The sequence below is a fragment of the Dermacentor andersoni genome, chromosome 1 (genome assembly GCF_023375885.2).
Source record: "Dermacentor andersoni chromosome 1, qqDerAnde1_hic_scaffold, whole genome shotgun sequence".
NCBI classification, from domain to species: Eukaryota; Metazoa; Arthropoda; class Arachnida; order Ixodida; family Ixodidae; genus Dermacentor; species Dermacentor andersoni.
The window spans coordinates 327081078-327102186 of record NC_092814.1 but is presented as its reverse complement, the minus strand read 5'-3'; the positions used below and the strand labels follow the sequence as shown (position 1 = coordinate 327102186).

Below are 21109 nucleotides of genomic sequence, written 5' to 3'. Positions count from 1 at the left end.
TTTCTAGGCCCCGGCGGCTTTGCTCAAACAAAAAGCAATATCTATTCAGCGCTGAAAAAAAAAGCCGATTGTTTTCGGTAAAGCTCGTTTTATTGACCGCCCCACTCTGTCCGGGCTGTGCGTGCGAGCGAGGCGCTGTTCGTTGATCGAGACGCAATGGGTCTGCATGGTTTAACTCGATGACCCTCTAGGTGTGGTGCAATTACCGGTATGTAAAATACATATATTGCAACGCCATAACTCGAAACGACACACTTATCATTACGTCTAGTTCACGCCCAGTCGCGAAATGTCTCGCAGCTATTTTCATTCAGTCAAATCAAAGCTTGATACCATCTTCCACTGCAACTTCATTACTAGCTATACGTTAATTCGTGGGTATATCTTACACGTATAGAGTGCAGTATGCTTATTGTTTACACCTGGAAAATATGTTGACGCTTTCATCAGAAATAAATAAAGCATCAACCACACCTTGTACTGAACTGCCTTGTGACGGTCAACATTCTGAAACTGTGTCATTAATGTGAGCATGTTAGCCTACATTTTCGCAAAGCAAACGGGACCTCCTATGTGATGTGAAAATAAAGTGAAAACTAGCGCTTGCCCTTATTGCTCACTTCAGCTGGATAGAGCTTGTCACCATCAGGCTCAGGACGCCAGGTAGCACATTACATACACAAACTTGATTTTCATTCGCCCATTTGAGATGGTGCCATAAGCCATATCTTGTAAAAATCAATTTCATCTTACAGCGCTGCTCCCAGGCGTCCGTTCCTGCTGCGAGTGTCGGTGTCGGCATAACCGAGCGAACGAGCACAGCAAAAGGATGAGAGAGCGAACGCGGAGTGTGGATGAAAGACTGCGATAGCTAAGAGCCGCGAGGCGGAAAGCGGAGACGGAGGGTATGGCGAAAGCGTCAGAAGAAAAGCGTAGTGCCACGCACGACAGGCTTTGCGGCGACGATGGCCACGAGATTGTGCCAGAGTAGCGCGCGTCGTCTCTATGGAAACAAAGCGCTGCATGAGCGGAAGTCCGTCTGCGGCAGCTGCTGTGAGTCGCGCCCACGCGTCACGATTAGCGAGGCAGTCGCGCCACACTTCGCTTCGTTTGCAAGTTGCCACACGAGACAGATTGTCCGCGCCAGCCAATAAACGGCGAAATAAAAACCCGTATACAGCTGCGCTCGAATTTCGCATTAGGGAGCATAGTAATCATCGGTAAATTTGTCATTCCTCACGATTTTCATCATAAGCCGTGTTTACGTGAACGCGACAGTGCCGCATCACTAGTAAGGCGAATCGTATTGTCGCGACAGTCCCAAATTGAATAAAATTAGCTCAAGCGGTTCATGTAAACGCTGCCGCATCCCATCGAGGGAGAGAAAAAAAATCGATACTTCACTCGCCGGTGGAATGCGAATCGATGACTGCCCGAACCAGCTGCACGCTCTTCTCGCCAGATCGTCGTCTTTATTCATAGTCACACTATTCCCCACGCAGTCGCGTACTACTGCCGTGAGGCGCCAAAACAAATACGATACGCCATTGCTGCATTCATGTGAACGCGGCTACTGGCCGAAAAAGCGCCGTGCCGCCGTTATCTCCAGAGTCGGCTGCTTAGTGCGATAGAACGTTTTCCTACAAAGATTACTCAATCTGGCTCTTCGATTGTTCACCTACACATTAGTAATCATGGCTAGTTAGCACATGATTTTGTCTAATCTTCGCGTTTCTGCCTTCAGGTGATCTTGTGGCCTTATTTACTACGCTTTATCTGCCTTTATTCACTGCAGTTTTGAATCAATCCCATTTCCTTAAATACACTGAAGGTGGTCAATCTCTGCGGGCATACATAATCACTGCGAATTGTTGCACTTATAATACATCTATTTTGATGGAAACGATCACTTTGCGAAATTACAAAGCCATTTGAAGCCTGAAGGACTAAGTCTATAGGCAAATCCACGCACTAACCATCCTTCTTATTCGAGCTGAACCGGCAAGCTTGCAGATTCTGGAGGCACTAGCGCCAGAGTAGCCCCTGGTAATTTTTGTAGGTAACCTTAAGCAACGGAGGCTAAGAATAAATACCGCAATGGATCGCTACAAAGTATCGTCGCAAGTTCATGTGGTGCTCCCTTAAGAGTCAAAACAAATAATAGCTCTGTTGTTATTCGGCTACAATATCTTATTGCATAATGTATGGCGAAGCTCCTTTCGGATGCCATTTTTACCCATTGACAATGCTTTCTCTGACCACTTTTGTACCGTAATTGAGCACGGCATTTCTAATTTCATGCCCATTTAGATGCTGGTTCGTGTGTTTATTTCTGTGTTTCCTTTCTCAGAGTCTATGGGGAATGCATCTCTTTAATTGAGGAGATTTCAATTCAAACAGATGTGGCAACAGCCCGAGTTTTGACAGTTGGAATGAAGGAATAAATTATTGTAGTTTACGCATGCAATATGCATAATCTTATTAAATGCCGATCGATCTGGGCTCGATCTCTCTGCATGTCTCTTCTTGTGCGGTGTCCAGTTTCCCAATTTTGCGCATTTAGCATCAGTCATTGGAATGAACCAACTATCCCCTCAAGGCGTTTTAATCATAATGAAGACATTTTTGCGCATTTCCAAACCTCTCTCAAGCCCAAGATCTTATCCAATACATTGTAGTTTTGTTTTCAATAATGTTAGTCGCAATGCGCGTTCATTGCAATTAAGTTAGACCTAGCGGAAGTCTACGCCAATATTTTGTCGAAACTACAGCTCTTAATATGGCAACGGAAGATTACGATGAACAGGGGTGATCGATGCTCACAGTTGGACTAAATTCAAGCACATATGTACAAGTGATCAATTAGAACGATTATGTGCTCAGTAAAGTAGAAGAAATAGTGGAGGAGTCGTAGTTATGATATTATAGCTATAGGGCACTTGATCGTAAATTACGGCGACAAAGAAAATTGAAGAAAAAGGCCTAGAGCATCATAACTGTCTCGTATATAAGTCATCATCATCAGCATCATCATCATCATCATCAGCCTATTCATGTCCACTGCAGGACCAAGGCCTCTCCCGGCGATCTCCAATTACCCCTGTCCTGCGCCAAGCGATCCCAAATAGCACCCGCAAATTTCCTAATTTCGTCACTCCATCTAGTCTTCTGCCGTCCTCTACTGCGCTTCCCTTCTCTTGGTACCCATTCTGTTACCCTAATAGTCCAACGGTTATGTAGTGTGCGCATTACATGACCTGCCCAGCGCCATTTTTTTTTCTCTTAATGTCTATTAGAATATCGTCTATGCCCTGATTCTAATTATTCCAGACACTTCGGTAACTCAACTTGCAGGTAATCTCATGCTCTGATATCATATCTATAATGCAACCCATGAGTTTTGCACTGACCTTTTTTTTTCGATTTATTTTGAATTTCCTCCACGGTCGTCTCAGGAGGTGAACCGGAAGTGCTGCGCAAGATACAAGAGTGTCAATCGATGCTCGTGCCACTAAAATATATATATATATATATATAAGACTGGGATGTATTACCCCGTGCCAATATATATATATATATATATATATATATATATATATATATATATTGGCACGGGGTAATACATCCCAGTCTTATAATACCGCGCTGCCATCACAACGGTAGGACATTGAAACACACGCGCAGCGAATTGCATTGATCTCCATTTTGTTTTCTTCGTTTTGCTCCGCACAAGATCAGTGTCAACTACATCACGATACTTCTGATATCTGATCTGCTATGTGAGCTAACTGATCGCAGTTTGTACACTTGGTAAAAAAAAAAAAAACAAGCGAGCTCGCAATTTCGCAGCTGGGCTGTGAAAGTAAGCGCGAAAGGTGCAAGCGAAGCATGCTTTATGCAGCGAATACGCTCGCATAGATCTCCCCGCGCGAGGCCGAACTGCGCGTCGTGAACACGGTTAGGGAGACGTGGCACATTTGCAGCGGCAGGTGGCTTTTTAGTTCCGCACCTACGCAGGCCGCAAGTATATGCTGTGCTTCGAAGTGTGTCGAAACGAAGAACGTTTAGGACTGGTGCGACTCAGAGCTTTCAAATGGTAAGAAGAGCTTGTCACTGTCGGGCCGCCTTGGTCACCCTCGCTATCTCAGTTGCCATGGCGCCTGTTGTTACGAAAAGCCCCTGCGTGTGAGCTCCTTTGTGAGTAAGATAGAACATTGGTCTGTTAATATAAAATTGATCATTGATGATAGAACGTAGATCTGGTTCCAATAGGATCCCACGCTCCATACTGGGAACGTGGGGCCGTGTTTCGTAACCATTCTTTTCCTGCTGTTCCATTCATTTCTCACCATCCATCACGGCGTGTGGGAAATCCCGGCAACAGTGGGCGCGCGAATCCGTGTGAGCGAATAACGAAGAGCTAAAGCTATGAAAAATGAAAAAAAAAAATGATACGAGATATGGCCCCGGTTATGTTCTTCGATGCTGACGTTTTGAACATAGAGTTATCAGTATTGTGCTTAATCCCATGAAACAAAAAAAAAAAAAAACTAACCGCTAAGGACAAAAAACGAATGAACTATTCGGATTTCTCCAAAAATATACGAATTCCAGAGCCATCTGTTGTTGTCTCCTGACAGTGCCCTGATACTTTTACAGGAAAAAAAAAGTTGAGAAGCTGAAGGCGTTGTCGTGACAACAAAGCCCGTGCACAATCCGGTCATCAAGCCTAAACGGTGATGTTCAAAAATTTCAAACGAATTCGTCTCAATTATCAAGCACCTGAACGCTGGGTACATAATTTTTCCATGATGCGCCACCGCCTCTTTGCCATGCGCCCGCAGGCGCCGTTAACTCGATGTAAGGAGACATCTGCGCGGCAACCTATGTCCGGTGACTGCATGCCTGAGACTGTAGACAAAGAGCTGCGAAGTCCTTAACAGCCTCCGAGAGTACTACTCGCGGCTTCCGTTAGACCGGCGAGGAACGAGAAGAATGAAAGGGCTCGATGATTGTTAGTCACAGCCATACGAAGCACTAACAGACAATGAAGTAATAATAAAGCATAGAGGTATGTAATTTCTTTATTTCCTTTATTGCGCATTCTTGGTTACAATACATAAGAATAGACAAAACTGGTTAGGTCCATAGCCAAAGGCTAGTAGGGGGTCTAAACTAAAGTGTGTAAGTACAAGCAATAAATTTTACAAAGCAAACAATAAATAACAAATCCATTTCCGGTGAGGAATAAAATAAACGCGAAAAACAAAGCATGGACTGTGAGTAATTATAAGGTAATACATAACAGGAAAAATGCCTGATAATACAAATGACATATCCAATGGCATGCAACTGACATATAATTGATATGTTGCTACATTCACTGCAACTACAATACAATAGAATGCAAGTACGGGAAAAAATAACTTATGGATACCAATGACAATTACAGTGGAGAAAAATATGTTTTATTACATTAATAAGAAGTTACCTAACACAAAAACCATGTGCGAATATATAGATTTGGACGTTCTTCAGGAGCAGTTATTTTTTTTTAAGTGCACTTGAAAATCCTTGGGCTTATTTTACAAGGCGTGGTATCTCGGTCCAGACTTCCACTCCATTAAATTGCAGTAGTCGTTCTCCATCAACATTTTTAGTCGCTGGAAGATTGAAATTGTGTGAAGTTAGGCGAGATCATGAAAAGAATGATGGATCAAAGGGGTTGTTGTGTTCAGTGACGCCATGGACGGTAACAGCAGTCTTATGTTGTACTAAGATATAGAAAGACGAAATTTCCATTCATGAAACAACGGTGCACTGAGTTATAATATCTAGTGTTAGTTATTATACTAAGGGTCCGCTTCTGTAGCTTCCGTATTGATTCAAGGTATTTTTGAAACGTCCATCCCCATGAATCGACGCAATATGACAGGTGACAAGAAAAAAAAAGCGAAATATAGAACTCGCAGACTATTATCATTAAAAAATATCCTAGCCATTAGCAGCATATTGCACCCAGACCCTAATTTAACACATACTGAGTTGATATGACTTTGCCAGCTTAGGTGGCTGTCGAAAATTACACCCAAATATCTTAAATCTGAAGTCTGCTCAATCAGGCAGTTGTTTACTGTTAGGTGAAAAGATACAGTATTTAAAGGTCTTTAAGACGAGTAAAAAATTGTGTATTTAGTTTTAATTGTTAATTTGTTCATTGAAAAGCAGTTACAAATGTTTTTGAGTTCTGCATTCGTTCATGCTCCAGTTCACATAAGTTAGCAGTAACTACGATCGCCATATCGTCAGCCTACATTAGCATCTCGGCGGAATTTAACACGTTTGGCAGATCATTCACGTACAGCGAAAACAGTAAGAGCCCAAGTAGAGATCCCTGCGGCACCCTTGTTTTATTGTAAGTAGGGAAGACAAAAGGTTGCGCATTATGACCATTTGCCGGCATTCGCCTATTTAACTATAAAATAAGCCAAAAATTTTGCCGCTGAAACTGCAGTTTTTTTTATTTCATTAGAAAAATCCCGTGGTCTACTTTATCGAAACTTTTCTTTAGGTCAAGGAAAACTAAAACTGCAAGCAGGTTGTTGTGTAATGCCGTGTTAATTTTCGTGTGCTAAATCGAGCACAACTGTTGAAGTGGAGTGATGTGGCATGAATCCATGTTGCGCCTGGCAAATTGCATGGTATTTTTCTACGAAGATGCGTACACGCTTTGCAAGAATTTTTTCTCAAATATTATTCGTAATACTCGAAATAGATATGGGTCTGTAACTTGAAGGATCATAACGATCGCTGTCTTTATATATCGATATGACCTTAGCTTTTTTAAACAACAGGGATACTTTGATGTACGCAACGAATGGTTAAATGCATGGCATAAGACGGGACCCAGGATATCAATATTATCTTTCACTAACTGCACAGCAACCCTATCTGACCTGCTAGCTTTACTGGTGCTCATAATAGCAACAGTATACTGAATTTCCGCTAAAGTAATGTTGTGAACAGCAAACGTATTCGATAAAGAGTGTGAAAGGTATTTGTTTCTCTCAGAAGAGAACTGCGCTGCTAATGATAGACCAATTTCAGCGAAATATTGATTAAAGTTATCCCTGGTGTATGCATGGATAGTGTCAGGTAAGACGCCTTGTGAAGCTGGATTGCCAACAGCTTTCTTTACAATCTCCCAATTTCTTTCGTTATGTTATTTTGTTTTATATTATTAATTGTTGTGTTTGATTCAAATGTACAAATAACGAGGAATGTGAGAATGGAAGTGGACGAAAAGATCACCTGCCGCAGGTGGGAGCCGAAGCCACATCGTACGCATTACGCGCGTGCAGTGCTTTACCAACTACGCTACTTCATCGGCCATCTTCCCGTAAGCTTTCTTGGGTATTTGTGCGTGAGCACAAGAATAATCATGGAAGCGTTAGCCACCGCTGCTCGAGGCCACGGCGGCAGACGTGGTCATCCCTTCTAGCCGCAGGCGTCAACGAGTCGGCCTGTCTCCACGCTCAGCTCGTGAACCGAAACATGAAGGCGGAACTTCCAGCTTCGTTCGAGACGCACGCGCATATATACAGCTAAAACTGTATATGACTAACCTTCCGTAGTTTTTTCGGCGGCCAGCAACAGAAAAAGCACCATGTGGGCCGAACCTGGTGATATAAAGAGCAGAAAAGGTCCAAGCTCAATGGCACATACCCGTGTGGGCTCGGGAGCCTGTAACGCGCCCTTGAACCATTCTTGTCACACGTGGGACTTTCATCATCGGCAATGGCGCGAACGTCGTGGCCTTCCACAGCTGGCTCCGTTGTCGCTCATCATTCCAGCGTAGAATTCATTTCCTTCTGTCGTTGTAATTGGGAGGCTGCGTCTACGGGGGTATGAGCCATTGATTAAGGGAGTGTGAGCGATTCAACAGCTGCGTTATTGATGGGGCACACACGTATAGTTCATACACCCGAAGAACAACACGCGTACGAGGAGAGCTGGAGGGAACAGCAACGAGAATGTAAACGGCGCTGGCGCGAAACGACCACCGACAAAGAACGTTCCCGCAATGCTGAACGAAAACGACAATCGGCAGCCTGGGCACCTCGAACGAGCAACGACGCCAGACTCGCAATGCAATACTGCGGCAGAGGTACGGGGTGGACAGAGTGAATGACTTCAAAGGTGCGGATAACAAGTTCCGACGAGGCTTTCTGGATAAAGCAATCGTGACTATATGCCCTGACCAAACAGAGTCTCAATCGAACGTCAATCGCTGTCTGTACTAAATCGTCCATTCAAACACATCAGCTCCCATCATCAGACACTTCAAACAAATGACCACCATTGCACTCTCTGAAGATGGAATGGCAGCGAAAGCACTTTGCTTTTCGTTTCAGACTGTCGTCAGCTTTCGCTGCCATTCCATCTTCACAGAGTGCAATGGTTGTCATTTTTGTCAACAGGTGCGTGACACTGTCTTGCTGGCGGGAGAGTTCAAAGAATATTAGGTTGTTGCTGCTGAAGATACAGTTGAGGCCCCTTGTTTTCTGAAGGCTATATGGCCGAGACTGGCCCATCGTTTCACGTATACTGAGCTAAATACACTGCATTCTCCACTGCTAATGTTTCAAGAAAGTTATTAATATTTTGTTCCCTTAACTGGAAGTAGTGCATCGAAATAGTCGATTTCAACTTTGGTAAACCTGTATTTATCTATTGCTGTATATAGGAACGCTGCTAAAGCTCCGGCTAATGTGAATGTTAATTGAAAATTAAAAAAGGACGTCCTTGCAGTTGCACTGCTATATTGAAACCAATGTTTTTGGGGGATATTGGCGAAACTCTAAGGTTAGTATGTTTAAAGACCGAAAACTTGCGTACTTTAATGCGCCGAAAAACAAAGCTCCCAGAAAGTCCAACTTATGAGGGAGAGAGAAAACTCTAAGGAACACACAGCGATGTTTCCTCAAAATGAGCTCAGAAAACGCAGAACCTGATGGCCATGTCAACGAGTGCAACCCCAAAAAGTTTAAACAATTGTTTAATGACCACTTCGAATGCATACGTCATGTGCCATATTTGTAGTCTGTAATACGTTGTCTTCGTGCACCTACAAAGAGTGCACCAGAGAGAAGAAAAATTCGCCGCGCCTCGTATGCACGCTGCTCTTCAGAAGTCCTCACTATACGTGGCCTTCCCGTATCAGCGCCACCGCACAAATCAGTTACTAGGCGGGTTCTTCTTTTACGGGCGAAAGTATAGTTACGTCACTCCCTGCTTCGTATGCTATAGTCAAGCTGCCGTCGCCGCGGCAGCTTGCGCAATGGTAATCTTTACCGGGAAACGTATAGGGGGAGCGCTACGTGCTTCGCATTGCATGTAAGCGCAGGATAGCCTTATCACGAATAATGTGGTTCGGATGCTTGTTTTGAGCTTGTTCTTTATTTTAAACGTATGCTGTTCTGTATGTTGCATGCGTGATTCCAATGCACTGTTCGCTTCACTTTGCTGAGTACTTGTAGCTTCCGCCGTACAGGAGTACGAGCCATTGCATTTGGAGGCATGAGTCACAGATGATAGTTTCCTGTCGACGTTATGCCACGAAAAAAATTCCGGGATCCTAGCCGTAGACAGCGTCGCTGTAAAAAGGAGGCACACCGCGCTTTCTTTTTGCGGTTCGGCATGGTTGCCTGATATGCTATGCTATGGCTAATGGAACTTGACCCACGTAAGTGTAAATATTTGTCCATTCACCGTCGCCGTAATTCTCTCGTATTTCCTTGCGTATTCTCTGAAGTTCTGGTACAACTAGTTCACTCGTGCAAGTATTTATAAGTAACACTTTCGAGCGACCTTTCTTGGAATCAGCATGTTACTAACCTAAAATCATCGGCGAGCAGGACGTTAGGATTTTTAAAACGCCATCTACATCGTGCTTCTCAGCATGTAAATTTATTAGCCTACAAATCATTAGTCAAGTCAAAACTAGAATTTTCATCGCCTATTTAGAGTCCTCATCAAGCATACCTATTATTGATCTCAAATCTGTACAAAATCGCGCCGCTCGTTTCATTCACTCGTCATATTCCTTTAATATCAGCGTTCCCTCCTTAAAAACAACTGCATCCGCATTATCCCCCTCATCGCTCCGTCGTCGCATTGCGAGCCTATCTTTATTTCACAAATTCTTTCATAGCCCTATGCGCATCGCACCTTATATCCTTCCTCCTACACGCATATCTCACCGCACCAGCCATCAGCTACAGGTTGCCCGTCCACGCTCACGCACTGTCACGTTTTCAAATTCTTTTTTTCCTCGCACAGCTGCAGACTGGAACGGCCTTCCTAACGACGTTGCTGTCATTATGTGCCCATCGAAGTTCATCGAAAATGTAAAAAACTTCCTGTTATTGTTACTATGTATTTTTATTCTTCCCAGCCCTTATGTAACGCTCCATTTATTGGGGCCTTTAAGGTAATAAAATGAAATGAAATAAGTCACTCAAAATTTCTTTAGTGTGCTTGATGGTTTTACATTCACAATCAATTTAAATTCATCGCGTATTTCGAGTGCACAAATCAATTCATACGCATTTTATTGTGCAAGTAGCTAAATATAGATGATCAGAAGTACCATTCACACTCTAACAACGTTTTTGATATTCCTAAAAATTAATTTTGCTTATATTCTTCTGAAAACTTCCCAGCTTTTTGTTTTAATTTCAGTCCTAGTAGTAAACTTAGCCCCTGTGACAACGCAACATCTAGAAAGGCAACAACAAAAAACAGGCAGCACCAGCCCCAACTCGTCCAGCAGTAGTCACTGAAAAAAGTTTGTTCCACTTAGTTCGTTATTTTTATTGTCTTTTTTCGTCTAGGAATTGATTATTTATTGGCATTGTGCGAATGCCAGTCGTACATGAAAAAAAAAGACGTTGCAAGAAGGGGAATATCGTACATAATAGAAAAGTCGTTTTTATGTATGTGCGTGTAGATGCCATTCACGAGCGGAACCAGGCGTACTCTGATCGCTACGTTAATCAAACTATAATTTACGAAGCCAGGATTTCGGCACTCCCGTACCTCGGAGCAGATAAGCCTTCACTCGGCAAGAACGCTGGGAGAAAGATTAGCTGATAAGGCACGACCGGCTCGATACAGCCAGAACCTCATTACCAAAGCGGAAATTGCGGCCTTTCAGAGGAAAGGACTCCGAAGCTGCGTGCTTAACAAGCGCCAACAGCATCAGTATTCTCGTATAAGGTTTGCTGCTGAAAAATTGAGCGCTGCGCTTTCCACGCGAACGTTTATGGGGCGAAAGGGGAAGCCTGCTTTAAGCTTGCTTTCCTGGGGGACAGATAAGCGTCGCGCGGCAAAAGCGGAAATCGCGCTTTGTATCCGCGTGTTGTGTGCCCGAGAGCGCCAAGCCGAAGTGAACATGCGTACACGGGAATTCCTCCGAGTGGAACCTTAATTTTTCAATCCTTGAGGGACTAGCGGAAAAAAGCAGAGAGTTATCCAGTGCCGCAAACTGACTTCATGGAAGAGACGATTCTATCATGCTGTAAGCGTCAGAAAGCCAGAGAGGTGAAGTAAAAATAAAAGTTCCGATGTTTTCGTGCCGAAACTACGATCTGAATATGAAGCATGCCGCAGTGGGGGACCCCAGAATAATTTTGACCACCTGAGGTTCTTTAATGTGCGCCTAATTATAAGTATAGGAGTGTTTTTGCATTTCGCCGCCATTGCTAAGTATACGGATGTTATTTATTCTTCTTCTTTCTTTCTTTTTTTTTTTGCATTCAGCTTGCCTCGAAATGCGGCCACCGCGGCCGAGATCGTACCCACGACAACGAGCTCAGCAGTAAAACGCCATAGCCGCTATGCTACCGTGGCTGGTAGAGGTACAGTTGCATACTGACTACCGTATATATCATTACACATGTATATATATTGGAAGAATATGCAAGTGACACACATTTTAAAGGAAATATTTCTTTACCAACGTTTTTACTAATATTTCTTTACTAACATTCATTAGCAGCCGCGACAGTGCAACGGACACATCTTGACACAAATTCCTTTACTCTGTGCAGGTTAGTGGTACCATCTCTTAAGTTGTCCCTATTGTATAGTGCCCTGTCGCTCCGGCTCTTTCAGTTCAATTTTTTCACTGTGCTTACATTGGTGTGCGAGAGTGACCTGCTGAGATATGCCTACGAATGCCAAGCTCGCGAAGAAAATTGACAAAATAAAAGCGTATTTCAGGAAGCAGACTGATCGTTTGGCTCACAATGTCTTCGGCAAAGTTTTGCTAAGGATGCACTCTTCAGGAATTGATGTCAAGAGCTCAAAAACGAGATCATCGAAGCGGTGCCAGTCTTCTGCACAGACTAAGGCTGGGGGTAGCGTTTACGCGCGGATACGTGCACCTCATGCGACGCACCGAGTCTCCACACTGTGAGGTGTGCAATGTGCCTGAGACTATAGGTCATGTGCTTTGTGACTGCCTTAAGTACGTGGAAGAGCGTGAAAGGTTGGACAACGACCTTACGCGTCTCGACAGCGCACCGTTGTCGGAGGACGTTATTTTAGGCCCTTGGCCAGATGCTCGATCGAGTGTCAAGGCCATTCAGGCATTACTGAACTTTTTAAAAACTACGGGCTTGGATTGCAGACTTTGAGCATGCCAAATTGCTTGCGATATGTTCTACATCTTCCTTCTATTGTCATCGTCACCCATCATGTACCTCTTCTCTCTTTCTTTCCCTCTTCCCCTTCCCCCAATGCCGAGTAGCTGGCTAGAGGAATATACCTCAGGCCGACCTCTCAGCATTTCGTATCATTAAACTTCTCTCTCTCTTGAAGGTTTAAAACAGAGTATGAAAATCTTGAATGGTGTTGTCGAAACATTACGTTCTGAAAAGGCTGTGCTCGCCGCCGACAACAAAAAACGGAAGAGTGACAACTGCGCGCTCTCGAAGAAGGTCGAAGAACTAGAGAAGTACTCGAGAACTAATAAAGTAGAAATCAAGGGCATTCCCTGCACGCAGGGGGAAAACTGTGTAGTAGTGTTGCGAAAATTGGGGAAGCAATTGAATGCCCTCTGACGCCTGCCGAACTTGACATTGTGCACCGTGTTCTCACGAAAGAACGTCATTGCTCGGTTCTGCTCGCGCTCAAAGAAAAACGAATTCATTGGTAAGGCGCGTAAGGCTAAGCTGTGTCTTGGCGATCTGGGCATCACAGCTTCAATCAATACCCCAGTCTACGTGAATGACCACTTGACGACGCCGCAAAGCAAGTCATCATTCACCAAGGCTCTCGCTCTAAAGAAAGCCAACAACTGAAAGTCCCTGTGGACTGACAATTGTCTAATCAAGGCCAGAAAAACTACCGATAGCCAAGTGTACCGCACTGCCAGCGAATCCTACCTCTCTTTTATCATTTGAACACCTCTTTTTCTTCGTTTATTACTGATTTTGAGCCAGTATGTCATCGCACCTTACAACAACTGATTTAGAACAATTTCTTTCTAACAGCTCTTGTTCGCTTATTCATTTCAACGTAGTATGCGAAAGCATTATGACGATATTCAAAATCTTCTTTCTACGTTGAACAAATCGTTTTCCGTCATTTGTGTCGCAGAAACTTGGCTCTGTGACGATAACAAAGATCCATACTGCTTCTCCGATTACACGTCAGAATACACACATACTCAATCAAGTAGCCATGGCGGAGCAGCCATCTATGTTTCGGCAAACTTAAAGTTCAAACGATAACACGATCTTGCACTAAATTTAACTAACTGTGAAACTGTTTCGATTGAATTCGATCATTCGTTCCTTAACATTGACAGCAAGAATTTTATTTTCGGTCGCATTTATCGTTCACCTTCCACTTCCATCAGCGATTTCTGTAGTGTCTTAGATAATGTATTAGAATCATTATCATCTGAAAACAAGGATGTGATAATTATGGGCGACATGAACATTAATTTGATTGTCCGTTAAATACAGGGCATATTCTAGTTGCTATCATAGTTTCGGGTACGAGTGCGTAATTACTGAACCAACACGTTGCTCTCACGATGGCGGAAGCTCATTGATTGATCACGCATTATCCATCCTTTTAAAAAAATTAAATTAAATTATGGGATTTTACGTGCCAAAACCACTTTCTGATTATGAGGCACGCCGTAGTGGAGGACTCCGGAAATTTAGACCACCTGGGGTTCTTTAACGTGCACCTAAAGCTAAGTACACGGGTGTTTTCGCATTTTGCCCCCATCGAAATGCGGCCGCCGTGGCCGGGATTCGATCCCGCGACCTCGTGCTCAGCAGCCTAACACCATAGCCACTGAGCAACCACGGCGGGTCTATCCTTTTAGTCCCACCGGAAGCAGGCATTCTTATTAGTGACATCACAGACTATTATCCCATATTTCTGAAGATCAATTCTATTCCTTCTTCCCGTATCGTATTCTACAGCAAACTTGTTCTTTATAAAGAAAAATTTTTCGAAGCCGTAACAAAAGTAGACTGGTTCACAGTAAAAGAAACTAACGACCCTCAACAAGCTTTCTCGCGCGGTTTGTCTATACTTTTACACCAATTCAATTTCCATTCCCACACGAAAAAATCCAAGAAGGTACTAGCGTCGCCGCAAAACCTGTGGCTTACTGATAGATTACTGAAAGCAATGCGGAGACGAGAGAATTTTTATTTAAAAAAAAGAAAATAAAGTCCTTTAATGTTAGACTGATAGCCCCGTACAAAAAATACTGCAACCATATCTGCGCACACCTTAAAAGAGCACAAAGAAGCTACTTTGAGCAGAAAATATTGGAGTGTGGAAACAACTCTGATAAAAAATGGAAAATAGTAAATCCTTTCCCAAATAGAAACAGCAACCAGGAAACCGTAACTAAAATAAGCAACTGTGGCAATGAATATTCAAACCCTCGTGACATAGCAGATGTCTTCAGTGACTTCTTTCTCTCGAACAACTTGGCTTCGGACAAGCTTTTTGATTATCAATTGACACGCCTCCCTCTATATTTTTACATGTTCCCTACTACTTCTGATGAAGTCATCACTGTAATTAATAATCTAAAAGTCACAAGTGCCGGTCTCGACGATATTAGGCCATGTCATATAATATTAATTGCTTGTCCAATATCTAATATTCTTGCGGTTGTTATTAATTTATTATTTAAAACAGGGACGTTTCCTCGTGAATTAAAGCGTGCCAGATTACCCCAGTATTCAAAAAGGGAGATCGTTCATTATTAACGTATTAACGTACTACCAACCCATCTGTGTGCTGCCATTCTTCTGTAAAATAATCGAGAAACGCCTAGCAAATTATATCAACAAATTTAATGTTCTTACACGTTATCAGTTCGGTTTTCGATCAGGATATTCTACAGATCTCGCTCTAATATTTCTCACAGATTATCTAAAGAAAGCTATTGATTATGGTACCTATGCCGGCTCTATCTTTGTTAGCCTAACTAAAGCCTTTGACACTATAAATCACCAGATACTCTTTCTAAAATTAGAAGCAATGGGAATATTTGGTCCTGCCTTGCTACTAATCCGTAGTTTCCTCCATAATAGAAACCAGGTGGTCAGTGTTTCCGGGACTTACTCAAAGCAAATGATGACTAATATAGGGGTACCACAAGGGTCAATTTTGGGCTCACTTTTGTTTTCAATTTATATTAACGATCTACCTAATTTCATCACGCACTGTAATTGTTTGCTGTATGCTGACGGTACAACAATATTTGACTTGGATAAAAGCATGAACTGCCTAGTAGATAATGCGGACCTTCTCAATATATTACACTGATGTAAATTAAACAGATTAGAATTTAATCCAGCTATAACTATGTTCATTGTCTTTACTTCACATCAACTGTCATTAGTTCCTTTTGCTTCCATTTGCATGCCACAGTACTCGATCCAGGCTAGTGATGGCTGCGTGTGTTTGGGCGTCAGATTAGCTGGAAACTACCACCACATTTCAAACGTGAAAAAAAGATGTCCTATGGTATACGCATCCTCATTTGAGCTCGTCCATTTTTTTTTTTCGTATTCTATTCTGTTATCATTGTATTGTGCATTCATTCATTCACAAATTAACTACTGTATAATTACATGGGGTAATACATACAGTATTCATCTTGCGCCACTACAAATCGTCCATAATAGAGCAATCAAAATAATAACTTTTAGCTCATACTACACCAACGCCAAACAATTATTACAAGCCAATAATATCCTTACAGTATCCGACATAATTAAATATAATCTAGGTATCAGGTTATATGAACATATCAACAATCGATTCCCCTTTTCTTTCATTTGTTCTTCTTTCCTAGACAGCATTAACAGCACCAGATTGCTCTTAAGAAAAATCTCATCTTGCCTAAAGTTCGAGCGAACTACGGCAAGCAATCTGTTCATTACAGCGCTTATTTATTATGGAACTCGGTAGCATTTGTTTTAGAATTAATGACACTACATTCATTTATTACAGAATTCAAAAAGTTCCTTTTGAACCAACCGAGCCTTACATAACATTTTTTTCTTTTTGTATATGCCGCATAATGCTTGCGTTTGCATTTTCAAGAAGACAAGAAGTTCATTTCATGTTAGTAGGTATGCTTCTGTGCGAGGTATGGTGCACAGAAGCATAACTGTATGGTGCACCTGTGCACCATACATGTCTGTACCGTAAGACAAGTACTCGTAAATTGCTCCCGAACGGGTAAACAATAGCCGTTTTTTTTTTTCACGTAAGATGCGCCGGCAGCAATATCCTGGAAGAAGCGGGAGACCGTATTGCTGAGCAGCCTGCTCCACAGCTCAGTCTCGATAGCGCTAGTTTGACAGCAGCGTGAGCCCTATTAAAGTGCAAGGCGACGCGGAAACCTTGTGTACGGTTCACAGGGCGACGGTGCAAACATTCGCACATGAAGACATATCTGCAAATGCGCTCTGCTCGGTAGGTATGCAAGAAACAGGTGCTCCAGACAGGCGTGATCCTTACGCGCCATGCGCCCTCGGCCTCTTGTAGCCTCCCACAGGGCACGCCTGCCACGGCCGCTGCTAATGAGCGGTGCCGGTTCTCTTCCAGCTGCCGGAGGCAGGTCCAGCGAGCAACGCGTTGTTCCCTGCTGATAATAGGATATCCGAGCCTGCCTATTAGCCGAGCCGCACTCCTGAGTTCGCGCACCCTATCCGGCGTCAAATATAGATCCTCCCTCCTATACAGCGCACCGGCGGTTGTCGTTAGGAGGCGTGCATGAAATTATTAGCGAGACAACATCCGACACCGGGAGACATCAGCCGCACGGCATCTATGATGTGTCGTGGCTGACAGGCGTGGCCTAACCACTCTTAGTGGCCTGAGGAAGACGAAAGTAGCACATTTGCTCATTGGGGCCTTAAGGTATAGCTGATACCCCGGCATGGAAACTTAGCAAGGATGCGCTTTCAACTAAAAAAGAATAATGAATTAGAAAAGAGGAACAAGGAGAAAGAAAGGACCTAAGGGCAAACAAGGCAAAAGATGCAAGGAAACGGGTTCGCGCTACAAAGTTTGTTGTTAAGACTTCGACACCTAGTGTGATTACAGGAATCACCAAAAGTTTTGAAAGTCTTGTGGCTACAGGTGTGTGCCTGTCTGTGCGTGCATGTGTGCGTTTGAAACATGCCCTGTGGCACACACGTCACTCAAGTCAGCCTCTTGTGGATTACTCGAACGGGAAAATGTTACTTGCAATCACAAATCCTAATGGTAAATGAAACAGGTAACGAAGTTTCACGTGTTCATTTTTCCATTATGGACAATTGTCAAAGTTGTATTAAAGAACTTACTGAGGCTTTGGGAATTTAGTATATTTTATGATGCTTGTACAAGTTTAAAGATACTCACTCGCATAATTTGTGATCAAATATGGAGAATATATATATATATATATATATATATATATATATATATATATACATAGAGAGAGAGAGAGAGAGAGAGGGAGGTTTTTCAAAAGCCCCCGTAATGCACTGAAGCACTAAACTAAACGAACGCGCTTGAATTTCCCACCACAATCCGGATAACGATATTTAGAAGCTTCTGTTGATCTCAATATTTTTACCCAATAGGTATGACTTCACAACGTCCAGCCTCAATCCCACAATAAATGCAAGTGCCTTAAACTGAATATATAAAAAACGTTAATTGGCACACCTTATATAATTAATTATATGTATTAGTATTCCTCTTTTTAGTGCAAATAATGGCTGCTATTTTCGTGTAGCATACCTGGAATGGCGGAACTGTGGCTGGCACAGGGGATATTTCGGAAGTAATAAGCTCAAAGATAATGAGAATGGGGGCGGCATAATGTAAGGGTTTCTCTCACTCGACTCTATTCCTTTCTTAAGAGCGACGTTTAAGGCGAATCGACGCCGATGCTAACGCTTCTCGGACCACTGACGAAGCGCAAAAAGAAATGGCACTGGAATAGAATCGTTACATCATCCGAGCCCGGGTGGCATACGAGGAATTCTCGCTGAGACTTTCAATAATTTTTACCAACATTCCGGTAAAGAGCTTGTATTTAGGGTGACAATCATTGGTACCAGCGTACATTCTTAATTGTGCGATAGTCGCTAATTAATTGCAGTATTAAAAATAAAACATGAATTATCTGTGGCTTAGCTTTAGGTAATTATAACTATCTAGTAGGACCGATCGTGGCGGTTATGAAAAGCGGTGATTCTTTTAAACACTTCAAAAAAGATTGAAAAATTGCCTGTGGCAAATAGCACAATTCTAGTCCATGAGCTGGTCTACTTGAAGAGGCAGACAATACTAGCGCAAGAAAACTGAAATGCAGAATTGACTAACAATAACTCACTAATTAAATTGTTCACTAATTACCTGATGACCCATATTGCAATTTACAAATTCTAGTGAGTGAGATTGCGAGGCACATCAGCTGGAAGAGAATTGTGTGGATGACACTACTTACTAGACATGCGGCGTCACACTTGCTGTAAATGAACACTTTCGTTCTCCTTCCTAACAAAACGTCGCTTCTTGCATTGAAGCAGAAAAGTAACTGAAACGTCAATGCATTCTTCCACAACGATCGGGAATTAATTTCTCAAAACTGGTGCCACCCTGAGAATTGGTTACAACTGGATCCGCGTTGCGAACTCCACGGCTGGAATATGTAAATTGTAATAAGGGCCGTAAGTGATTAGTTAAAAACCTAATTAATGTGTTTTTCTCAATTAGTTGATTATGCATTTGAATTCTCTTTAGCTAATGTACGTCCGCCCCTTCGAGCAGACCAGCTAATGTACTAGAATTGTGCTATCTGGCACAAACAACTTTTAAAATATTTTGAAAGTATACGCCGAAACAACCGGTATATCATTTTATAAAAGCCCTCCGAAAAACAGCTGACAAAATAGAGACAGTTAGGCAGTAAAGTGGTGCAATGCTAGGCTCATTTAGGCGAAAATGACACTGTATAACTTCTACCATGCCGGTATAGGCACTCGAGCGACACGCGCGAAAGAGCTCTGAGTGCGGTTGATCTACAGCGTTCGAACGAGTAACGAAGAAACGAATTTACTAACCTGGTTCTTCGCATCTACAGGGGGCATATGTTGTCAGGCTAGCTTGTGCTTACTTAACCACATATGTAGCACAAGGATACAAGCACAAAGAGACAATGATACACGTTACAGCATCTGTGACATGTGCCTATGTGTCTCTCGTCGTATCTTTCTTTGCTTCACCAATCGGTATTGTAGCACGCGCAGTTGATGAGCGAAATTTGTCAAATAATACGACACAATATTATTCAGTACTCAGGGGACAACCTTGACAAGATACAGATTCAAGTCACGTGTTGTCTTGGTTATATTTTTCCCATAAGTGCATCATATGTAATAAAACTAATACATCAAAAAGTCAAAGATCCCCATACAGCCTTGAATTGAGGCGTTTGTGCGTATCATCTATTGAAAGCAAAAAAAATTTTATACTTTCACTGACAACATGTTGTTCTGACAGGTTCGAAGCTGGCTAAACGTGCACTAAAAATGAAATAAAAAAGCGCTACGTCATGCTAGACCAAGTAAACGATGTTTTTCGCAATGAAAAAGACTTAAATTGCTTAGCAAGAACCTCGTCTAAAGCATGCTTAATGACTGCAAAACATTATTAATCTCGTAAGTACTGCCTGAGCGTAACCGTCTCGCAGTAAATGTTTCAGAGTTTTGTGCCAACACTAGCTTTAATTATGCAGCCAAGGGTAGGTAAAGTTATGACCAGTGTCTATAACTTATGCACAGTTTAACGAACGTGTGCCTCATTCAAGTCACCATTTCCTGAATGAGTCGTAACATCGTGCTGTGGTTTCAAGGCTGCTTAACTGTGTTTGACTGTTCACCGTGACGTTCTGCAACTGAATCACGAGATCGCGGCTGGGCTCCTGACCGTGACCACTGTTGTTTTATGAAATATAGATAAAAAAAAAGAATAAGACGCTTGTTTACTTAATCACGCTGATCTTAATAAATTTCACATTTAGAGACAACAATTAGAAGCACTATGCCACTCCCGCACTTACGAAGGAAGCAAATCAATTTGCAGCTATTCCGCGAGAACCTCACCTGACGACAAAGGCCACCCTGTTTCCTGACGCCATCGTAGCGCCGTTCATAGCGCCGCCATTGGTCACACATGAGGCAAATATGAAGACTTTTATTTCCATGACATTTAGGTAGCAGGCCGACTAATAGAAAAAAAATATTCCACCGATTTAAGAGTAAACTTTACGTGCGGCGCTATCCGTTCAAACGCACACAAATCTCATAGCTGCTTTCATTAGGGTAGCCGCCAAAACGACTTCGATGGAAATTGTCGAACTAAAAAAAAAAGCAAATTCTTTTGCGCTAAGCGATTTCGCGCCGCGCAACAGATCGTTCCATCCACACTTCTTCCTATGACGAAAAAAAGCAAGCACTACAGCGCAACGCCAAATTTCCAAGCGTTAGCCAAACTT

At 42.7% G+C, this 21109-nt stretch overlaps 1 long non-coding RNA gene across 2 annotated transcripts in view; it reads right to left on the bottom strand.

Moving 5' to 3' along the window:
• Positions 1-21109, bottom strand: part of LOC129381158 (uncharacterized) — a 104050-nt gene that overhangs the window by 12240 nt on the left and 70701 nt on the right. Inside the window, exon 3 of one of the 2 annotated variants that reach the window (XR_008609395.2) lies at positions 3411-3472. This is a non-coding gene — a long non-coding RNA (uncharacterized lncRNA). Of the gene's footprint in view, positions 1-3320; positions 3473-21109 lie in introns of those variants that run through there. The other variant, XR_011892305.1, reaches the window with a different exon arrangement.